We start from the raw sequence: 10,002 nt of genomic DNA on the forward strand, positions 1-10,002 counted from the left end.
ACAGCTTTCGCCCTCGCTCTTGATCACGTTCTACGTGACGCTGCCGGTAACAAAGGACGTTCTACGTCCGCCGCTATGGCTGAGGGTGGCGCTGGTGAACGCTCTCAAGGTTCGCATACAGACAACATAAATACCCAAGCAAGTAGCAGGAGGGACAGCGGCCGATGTAGCTCAGTTGGAAGAGCACCGGACGCGATATTCGGAGGTCGTGGGTTCGGATCCCACCATCGGCACGTTGTTTTTTCTTCTACTTTGTGTTTAATTATCTTCCCCTAAACAGATTACATTACTAATTTCTGTGATTATCTGAACAAATATTAAAAAAAAAGACATAAATGTGCCATCCCCAACGCTTTCCTTGGCCTCGCCGACTGTTGGCTTCTTTCCTTCATGTATTATAACGAGCACCCTCATTTCCCCTTAATTGATCTGCTTGTAGCTTACGGGGGTCTCGGTTCCGGCAGTCTTGAAGCCATAGGTAGCGTAAGAGGGTTCTAGCACAGCTTTCGCCCTCGTTCTTGATCACGTTCTACGTGACGCTGGCGGTAACAAAAGACGTTCTACATCCGCCGCTATGGCTGAGGGTGGCGCTGGTGAACGTTCTCAAGGTTCGCATACAGACAACATAAATACCCAAGCAAGTAGCAGGAGGGACAGCGGCCGATGTAGCTCAGTTGGAAGAGCACCGGACGCGATATTCGGAGGTCGTGGGTTCGGATCCCACCAGCGGCACGTTGTTTTTTCGTCTACTTTGTGTTTAATTATCTTCCCCTAAACAGATTACATTACTAATTTCTGTGATTATCTAAGCAAATATTTAAAAAAAGACATAAAAGTGCCATCCCCAACGCTTTCCTTGGCCTCGCCGACTGTTGGCTTCTTTCCTTCATGTATTATAACGAGCACCCTCATTTCCCCTTAATTGATCTGCTTGTAGCTTACGGGGGTCTCGTTTCTGGCAGTCTTGAAGCCATAGGTAGCGTAAGAGGGTTCTAGCACAGCTTTCGCCCTCGCTCTTGATCACGTTCTACGTGACGCTGGCGGTAACAAAGGACGTTCTACGTCCGCCGCTATGGCTGAGGGTGGCGCTGGTGAACGCTCTCAAGGTTTGCATACAGACAACATAAATACCCAAGCAAGTAGCAGGAGGGACAGCGGCCGATGTAGCTCAGTTGGAAGAGCACCGGACGCGATATTCGGAGGTCGTGGGTTCGAATCCCACCATCGGCACGTTGTTTTTTCTTCTACTTTGTGTTTAATTATCTTCCCCTAAACAGATAACATCACTAATTTCTGTGATTATCTAAGCAAATATTAAAAAAAGACATAAAAGTGCCATCCCCAACGCTTTCCTTGGCCTCGCCGACTGTTGGCTTCTTTCCTTCATGTATTATAACGAGCACCCTCATTTCCCCTTAATTGATCTGCTTGTAGCTTACGGGGGTCTCGGTTCTGGCAGTCTTGAAGCCATAGGTAGCGTAAGAGGGTTCTAGCACAGCTTTCGCCCTCGCTCTTGATCACGTTCTACGTGACGCTGGCGGTAACAAAGGACGTTCTACGTCCGCCGCTATGGCTGAGGGTGGCGCTGGTGAACGCTCTCAAGGTTCGCATACAGACAACATAAATACCCAAGCAAGTAGCAGGAGGGACAGCGGCCGATGTAGCTCAGTTGGAAGAGCACCGGACGCGATATTCGGAGGTCGTGGGTTCGGATCCCACCATCGGCACGTTGTTTTTTCTTCTACTTTGTGTTTAATTATCTTCCCCTAAACAGATTACATTACTAATTTCTGTGATTATCTAAGCAAATATAAAAAAAAGACATAAAAGTGCCATCCCCAACGCTTTCCTTGGCCTCGCCGACTGTTGGCTTCTTTCCTTCATGTATTATAACGAGCACACTCATTTCCCCTTAATTGATCTGCTTGTAGCTTACGGGGGTCTCGGTTCTGGCAGTCTTGAAGCCATAGGTAGCGTAAGAGGGTTCTAGCACAGCTTTCGCCCTCGCTCTTGATCACGTTCTACGTGACGCTGGCGGTAACAAAGGACGTTCTACGTCCGCCGCTATGGCTGAGGGTGGCGCTGGTGAACGCTCTCAAGGTTCGCATACAGACAACATAAATACCCAAGCAAGTAGCAGGAGGGACAGCGGCCGATGTAGCTCAGTTGGAAGAGCACCGGACGCGATATTCGGAGGTCGTGGGTTCGGATCCCACCATCGGCACGTTGTTTTTTCTTCTACTTTGTGTTTATTTATCTTCCCCTAAACAGATTACATTACTAATTTCTGTGATTATCTAAGCAAATATTAAAAAAAGACATAAAAGTGCCATCCCCAACGCTTTCCTTGGCCTCGCCGACTGTTGGCTTCTTACCTTCATGTATTATAACGAGCACCCTCATTTCCCCTTAATTGATCTGCTTGTAGCTTACGGGGGTCTCGGTTCTGGCAGTCTTGAAGCCATAGGTAGCGTAAGAGGGTTCTAGCACAGCTTTCGCCCTCGCTCTTGATCACGTTCTACGTGACGCTGGCGATAACAAAGGACGTTCTACGTCCGCCGCTATGGCTGAGGGTGGCGCTGGTGAACGCTCTCAAGGTTCGCATACAGACAACATAAATAACCAAGCAAGTAGCAGGAGGGACAGCGGCCGATGTAGCTCAGTTGGAAGAGCACCGGACGCGATATTCGGAGGTCGTGGGTTCGGATCCCACCATCGCACGTTGTTTTTTCTTCTACTTTGTGTTTAATTATCTTCCCCTAAACAGATTACATTACTAATTTCTGTGATTATCTAAGCAAATATTAAAAAAAAGACATAAAAGTGCCATCCCCAACGCTTTCCTTGGCCTCGCCGACTGTTGGCTTCTTTCCTTCATGTATTATAACGAGCACCCTCATTTCCCCTTAATTGATCTGCTTGTAGCTTACGGGGGTCTCGGTTCTGGCAGTCTTGAAGCCATAGGTAGCGTAAGAGGGTTCTAGCACAGCTTTCGCCCTCGCTCTTGATCACGTTCTACGTGACGCTGGCGGTAACAAAGGACGTTCTACGTCCGCCGCTATGGCTGAGGGTGGCGCTGGTGAACGCTCTCAAGGTTGGCATACAGACAACATAAATACCCAAGCAAGTAGCAGGAGGGACAGCGGCCGATGTAGCTCAGTTGGAAGAGCACCAGACGCGATATTCGGAGGTCGTGGGTTCGGATCCCACCATCGGCACGTTGTTTTTTCTTCTACTTTGTGTTTAATTATCTTCCCCTAAACAGATTACATTACTAATTTCTGTGATTATCTAAGCAAATATTAAAAAAAGACATAAAAGTGCCACCCCAACGCTTTCCTTGGCCTCGCCGACTGTTGGCTTCTTTCCTTCATGTATTATAACGAGCACCCTCATTTCCCCTTAATTCATCTGCTTGTAGCTTACGGGGGTCTCGGTTCTGGCAGTCTTGAAGCCATAGGTAGCGTAAGAGGGTTCTAGCACAGCTTTCGCCCTCGCTCTTGATCGCGTTCTACGTGACGCTGGCGGTAACAAAGGACGTTCTACGTCCGCCGCTATGGCTGAGGGTGGCGCTGGTGAACGCTCTCAAGGTTCGCATACAGACAACATAAATACCCAAGCAAGTAGCAGGAGGGACAGCGGCCGATGTAGCTCAGTTGGAAGAGCACCGGACGCGATATTCGGAGGTCGTGGGTTCGGATCCCACCATCGGCATGTTGTTTTTTCTTCTACTTTGTGTTTTATTATCTTCCCCTAAACAGATTACATTACTAATTTCTGTGATTATCTAAGCAAATATTAAAAAAAAGACATAAAAGTGCCATCCCCAACGCTTTCCTTGGCCTCGCCGACTGTTGGCTTCTTGCCTTCATGTATTATAACGAGCACCCTCATTTCCCCTTAATTGATCGGCTTGTAGCTTACGGGGGTCTCGGTTCTGGCAGTCTTGAAGCCATAGGTAGCGTAAGAGGGTTCTAGCACAGCTTTCGCCCTCGCTCTTGATCACGTTCTACGTGACGCTGGCGGTAACAAAGGACGTTCTACGTCCGCCGCTATGGCTAAGGGTGGCGCTGGTGAACGCTCTCAAGGTTCGCATACAGACAACATAAATACCCAAGCAAGTAGCAGGAGGGACAGCGGCCGATGTAGCTCAGTTGGAAGAGCACCGGACGCGATATTCGGAGGTCGTGGGTTCGGATCCCACCATCGGCACGTTGTTTTTTCTTCTACTTTGTGTTTAATTATCTTCCCCTAAACAGATTACATTACTAATTTCTGTGATTATCTAAGCAAATATTAAAAAAAAGACATAAAAGTGCCATCCCCAACGCTTTCCTTGGCCTCGCCGACTGTTGGCTTCTTTCCTTCATGTATTATAACGAGCACCCTCATTTCCCCTTAATTGATCTGCTTGTAGCTTACGGGGGTCTCGGTTCTGGCAGTCTTGAAGCCATAGGTAGCGTAAGAGGGTTCTAGCACAGCTTTCGCCCTCGCTCTTGATCACGTTCTACGTGACGCTGGCGGTAACAAAGGACGTTCTACGTCCGCCGCTATGGCTGAGGGTGGCGCTGGTGAACGCTCTCAAGGTTCGCATACAGACAACATAAATACCCAAGCAAGTAGCAGGAGGGACAGCGGCCGATGTAGCTCAGTTGGAAGAGCACCGGACGCGATATTCGGAGGTCGTGGGTTCGGATCCCACCATCGGCACGTTGTTTTTTCTTCTACTTTGTGTTTAATTATCTTCCCCTAAACAGATTTCATTACTAATTTCTGTTATTATGTAAGCAAATATTAAAAAAAAGTCATAATAGTGCCATCCCCAACGCTTTCCTTGGCCACGCCGACTGTTGGCTTCTCTCCTTCATGTATTAAAACGAGCACCCTCATTTCCCCTTAATTGATCTGCTTGTAGCTTACGGGGGTCTCGGTTCTGGCAGTCTTGAAGCCATAGGTAGCGTAAGAGGGTTCTAGCACAGCTTTCGCCCTCGCTCTTGATCACGTTCTACGTGACGCTGGCGGTAGCAAAGGACGTTCTACGTCCGCCGCTATGGCTGAGGGTGGCGCTGGTGAACGCTCTCAAGGTTCGCATACAGACAACATAAATACCCAAGCAAGTAGCAGGAGGGACAGCGGCCGATGTAGCTCAGTTGGAAGAGCACCAGACGCGATATTCGGAGGTCGTGGGTTCGGATCCCACCATCGGCACGTTGTTTTTTCTTCTACTTTGTGTTTAATTATCTTCCCCTAAACAGATTACATTACTAATTTCTGTGATTATCTAAGCAAATATTAAAAAAAGACATAAAAGTGCCATCCCCAACGCTTTCCTTGGCCTCGCCGACTGTTGGCTTCTTTCCTTCATGTATTATAACGAGCACCCTCATTTCCCCTTAATTCATCTGCTTGTAGCTTACGGGGGTCTCGGTTCTGGCAGTCTTGAAGCCATAGGTAGCGTAAGAGGGTTCTAGCACAGCTTTCGCCCTCGCTCTTGATCGCGTTCTACGTGACGCTGGCGGTAACAAAGGACGTTCTACGTCCGCCGCTATGGCTGAGGGTGGCGCTGGTGAACGCTCTCAAGGTTCGCATACAGACAACATAAATACCCAAGCAAGTAGCAGGAGGGACAGCGGCCGATGTAGCTCAGTTGGAAGAGCACCGGACGCGATATTCGGAGGTCGTGGGTTCGGATCCCACCATCGGCACGTTGTTTTTTCTTCTACTTTGTGTTTAATTATCTTCCCCTAAACAGATTACATTACTAATTTCTGTGATTATCTAAGCAAATATAAAAAAAAGACATAAAAGTGCCATCCCCAACGCTTTCCTTGGCCTCGCCGACTGTTGGCTTCTTTCCTTCATGTATTATAACGAGCACACTCATTTCCCCTTAATTGATCTGCTTGTAGCTTACGGGGGTCTCGGTTCTGGCAGTCTTGAAGCCATAGGTAGCGTAAGAGGGTTCTAGCACAGCTTTCGCCCTCGCTCTTGATCACGTTCTACGTGACGCTGGCGGTAACAAAGGACGTTCTACGTCCGCCGCTATGGCTGAGGGTGGCGCTGGTGAACGCTCTCAAGGTTCGCATACAGACAACATAAATAACCAAGCAAGTAGCAGGAGGGACAGCGGCCGATGTAGCTCAGTTGGAAGAGCACCGGACGCGATATTCGGAGGTCGTGGGTTCGGATCCCACCATCGGCACGTTGTTTTTTCTTCTACTTTGTGTTTAATTATCTTCCCCTAAACAGATTACATTACTAATTTCTGTGATTATCTAAGCAAATATTAAAAAAAAGACATAAAAGTGCCATCCCCAACGCTTTCCTTGGCCTCGCCGACTGTTGGCTTCTTTCCTTCATGTATTATAACGAGCACCCTCATTTCCCCTCAATTGATCTGCTTGTAGCTTACGGGGGTCTCGGTTCTGGCAGTCTTGAAGCCATAGGTAGCGTAAGAGGGTTCTAGCACAGCTTTCGCCCTCGCTCTTGATCACGTTCTACGTGACGCTGGCGGTAACAAAGGACGTTCTACGTCCGCCGCTATGGCTGAGGGTGGCGCTGGTGAAAGCTCTCAAGGTTGGCACACAGACAACATAAATACCCAAGCAAGTAGCAGGAGGGACAGCGGCCGATGTAGCTCAGTTGGAAGAGCACCAGACGCGATATTCGGAGGTCGTGGGTTCGGATCCCACCATCGGCACGTTGTTTTTTCTTCTACTTTGTGTTTAATTATCTTCCCCTAAACAGATTACATTACTAATTTCTGTGATTATCTAAGCAAATATTAAAAAAAGACATAAAAGTGCCATCCCCAACGCTTTCCTTGGCCTCGCCGACTGTTGGCTTCTTTCCTTCATGTATTATAACGAGCACCCTCATTTCCCCTTAATTCATCTGCTTGTAGCTTACGGGGGTCTCGGTTCTGGCAGTCTTGAAGCCATAGGTAGCGTAAGAGGGTTCTAGCACAGCTTTCGCCCTCGCTCTTGATCGCGTTCTACGTGACGCTGGCGGTAACAAAGGACGTTCTACGTCCGCCGCTATGGCTGAGGGTGGCGCTGGTGAACGCTCTCAAGGTTCGCATACAGACAACATAAATACCCAAGCAAGTAGCAGGAGGGACAGCGGCCGATGTAGCTCAGTTGGAAGAGCACCGGACGCGATATTCGGAGGTCGTGGGTTCGGATCCCACCATCGGCACGTTGTTTTTTCTTCTACTTTGTGTTTAATTATCTTCCCCTAAACAGATTACATTACTAATTTCTGTGATTATCTAAGCAAATATAAAAAAAAGTCATAAAAGTGCCATCCCCAACGCTTTCCTTGGCCTCGCCGACTGTTGGCTTCTCTCCTTCATGTATTAAAACGAGCACACTCATTTCCCCTTAATTGATCTGCTTGTAGCTTACGGGGGTCTCGGTTCTGGCAGTCTTGAAGCCATAGGTAGCGTAAGAGGGTTCTAGCACAGCTTTCGCCCTCGCTCTTGATCACGTTCTACGTGACGCTGGCGGTAACAAAGGACGTTCTACGTCCGCCGCTATGGCTGAGGGTGGCGCTGGTGAACGCTCTCAAGGTTCGCATACAGACAACATAAATAACCAAGCAAGTAGCAGGAGGGACAGCGGCCGATGTAGCTCAGTTGGAAGAGCACCGGACGCGATATTCGGAGGTCGTGGGTTCGGATCCCACCATCGGCACGTTGTTTTTTCTTCTACTTTGTGTTTAATTATCTTCCCCTAAACAGATTACATTACTAATTTCTGTGATTATCTAAGCAAATATTAAAAAAAAGACATAAAAGTGCCATCCCCAACGCTTTCCTTGGCCTCGCCGACTGTTGGCTTCTTTCCTTCATGTATTATAACGAGCACCCTCATTTCCCCTCAATTGATCTGCTTGTAGCTTACGGGGGTCTCGGTTCTGGCAGTCTTGAAGCCATAGGTAGCGTAAGAGGGTTCTAGCACAGCTTTCGCCCTCGCTCTTGATCACGTTCTACGTGACGCTGGCGGTAACAAAGGACGTTCTACGTCCGCCGCTATGGCTGAGGGTGGCGCTGGTGAAAGCTCTCAAGGTTGGCACACAGACAACATAAATACCCAAGCAAGTAGCAGGAGGGACAGCGGCCGATGTAGCTCAGTTAAAAGAGCACCAGACGCGATATTCGGAGGTCGTGGGTTCGGATCCCACCATCGGCACGTTGTTTTTTCTTCTACTTTGTGTTTAATTATCTTCCCCTAAACAGATTACATTACTAATTTCTGTGATTATCTAAGCAAATATTAAAAAAAGACATAAAAGTGCCATCCCCAACGCTTTCCTTGGCCTCGCCGACTGTTGGCTTCTTTCCTTCATGTATTATAACGAGCACCCTCATTTCCCCTTAATTCATCTGCTTGTAGCTTACGGGGGTCTCGGTTCTGGCAGTCTTGAAGCCATAGGTAGCGTAAGAGGGTTCTAGCACAGCTTTCGCCCTCGCTCTTGATCGCGTTCTACGTGACGCTGGCGGTAACAAAGGACGTTCTACGTCCGCCGCTATGGCTGAGGGTGGCGCTGGTGAACGCTCTCAAGGTTCGCATACAGACAACATAAATACCCAAGCAAGTAGCAGGAGGGACAGCGGCCGATGTAGCTCAGTTGGAAGAGCACCGGACGCGATATTCGGAGGTCGTGGGTTCGGATCCCACCATCGGCATGTTGTTTTTTCTTCTACTTTGTGTTTAACTATCTTCCCCTAAACAGATTACATTACTAATTTCTGTGATTATCTAAGCAAATATTAAAAAAAAAAGACATAAAAGTGCCATCCCCAACGCTTTCCTTGGCCTCGCCGACTGTTGGCTTCTTTCCTTCATGTATTATAACGAGCACCCTCATTTCCCCTTAATTGATCTGCTTGTAGCTTACGGGGGTCTCGGTTCTGGCAGTCTTGAAGCCATAGGTAGCGTAAGAGGGTTCTAGCACAGCTTTCGCCCTCGCTCTTGATCACGTTCTACGTGACGCTGGCGGTAACAAAGGACGTTCTACGTCCGCCGCTATGGCTGAGGGTGGCGCTGGTGAACGCTCTCAAGGTTCGCATACAGACAACATAAATACCCAAGCAAGTAGCAGGAGGGACAGCGGCCGATGTAGCTCAGTTGGAAGAGCACCGGACGCGATATTCGGAGGTCGTGGGTTCGGATCCCACCATCGGCACGTTGTTTTTTCTTCTACTTTGTGTTTATCTTCCCCTAAACAGATTACATTACTAATTTCTGTGATTATCTAAGCAAATATTAAAAAAAAGACATAAAAGTGCCATCCCCAACGCTTTCCTTGGCCTCGCCGACTGTTGGCTTCTTTCCTTCATGTATTATAACGAGCACCCTCATTTCCCCTTAATTGATCTGCTTGTAGCTTACGGGGGTCTCGGTTCTGGCAGTCTTGAAGCCATAGGTAGCGTAAGAGGGTTCTAGCACAGCTTTCGCCCTCGCTCTTGATCACGTTCTACGTGACGCTGGCGGTAACAAAGGACGTTCTACGTCCGCCGCTATGGCTGAGGGTGGCGCTGGTGAACGCTCTCAAGGTTCGCATACAGACAACATCAATACCCAAGCAAGTAGCAGGAGGGACAGCGGCCGATGTAGCTCAGTTGGAAGAGCACCGGACGCGATATTCGGAGGTCGTGGGTTCGGATCCCACCATCGGCACGTTGTTTTTTCTTCTACTTTGTGTTTAATTATCTTCCCCTAAACAGATTACATTACTAATTTCTGTTATTATGTAAGCAAATATTAAAAAAAAGTCATAAAAGTGCCATCCCCAACGCTTTCCTTGGCCTCGCCGACTGTTGGCTTCTCTCCTTCATGTATTAAAACGAGCACCCTCATTTCCCCTTAATTGATCTGCTTGTAGCTTACGGGGGTCTCGGTTCTGGCAGTCTTGAAGCCATAGGTAGCGTAAGAGGGTTCTAGCACAGCTTTCGCCCTCGCTCTTGATCACGTTCTACGTGACGCTGGCGGTAACAAA

General features: G+C 48.4%; 1 non-coding gene across 1 annotated transcript; it reads left to right on the forward strand.

Moving 5' to 3' along the window:
• Positions 1-1,157: 1,157 nt before the first annotated feature.
• On the forward strand, positions 1,158-1,230 carry TRNAS-CGA (transfer RNA serine (anticodon CGA)). Its single transcript has one exon. It is a non-coding gene; the product is annotated as a tRNA-Ser (tRNA).
• Positions 1,231-10,002: the final 8,772 nt, after the last annotated feature.

This window comes from Amblyomma maculatum, chromosome 3 (assembly GCF_055883805.1).
Source record: "Amblyomma maculatum isolate TAMU_Amacu chromosome 3, ASM5588380v1, whole genome shotgun sequence".
NCBI classification, from domain to species: domain Eukaryota; kingdom Metazoa; phylum Arthropoda; class Arachnida; order Ixodida; family Ixodidae; genus Amblyomma; species Amblyomma maculatum.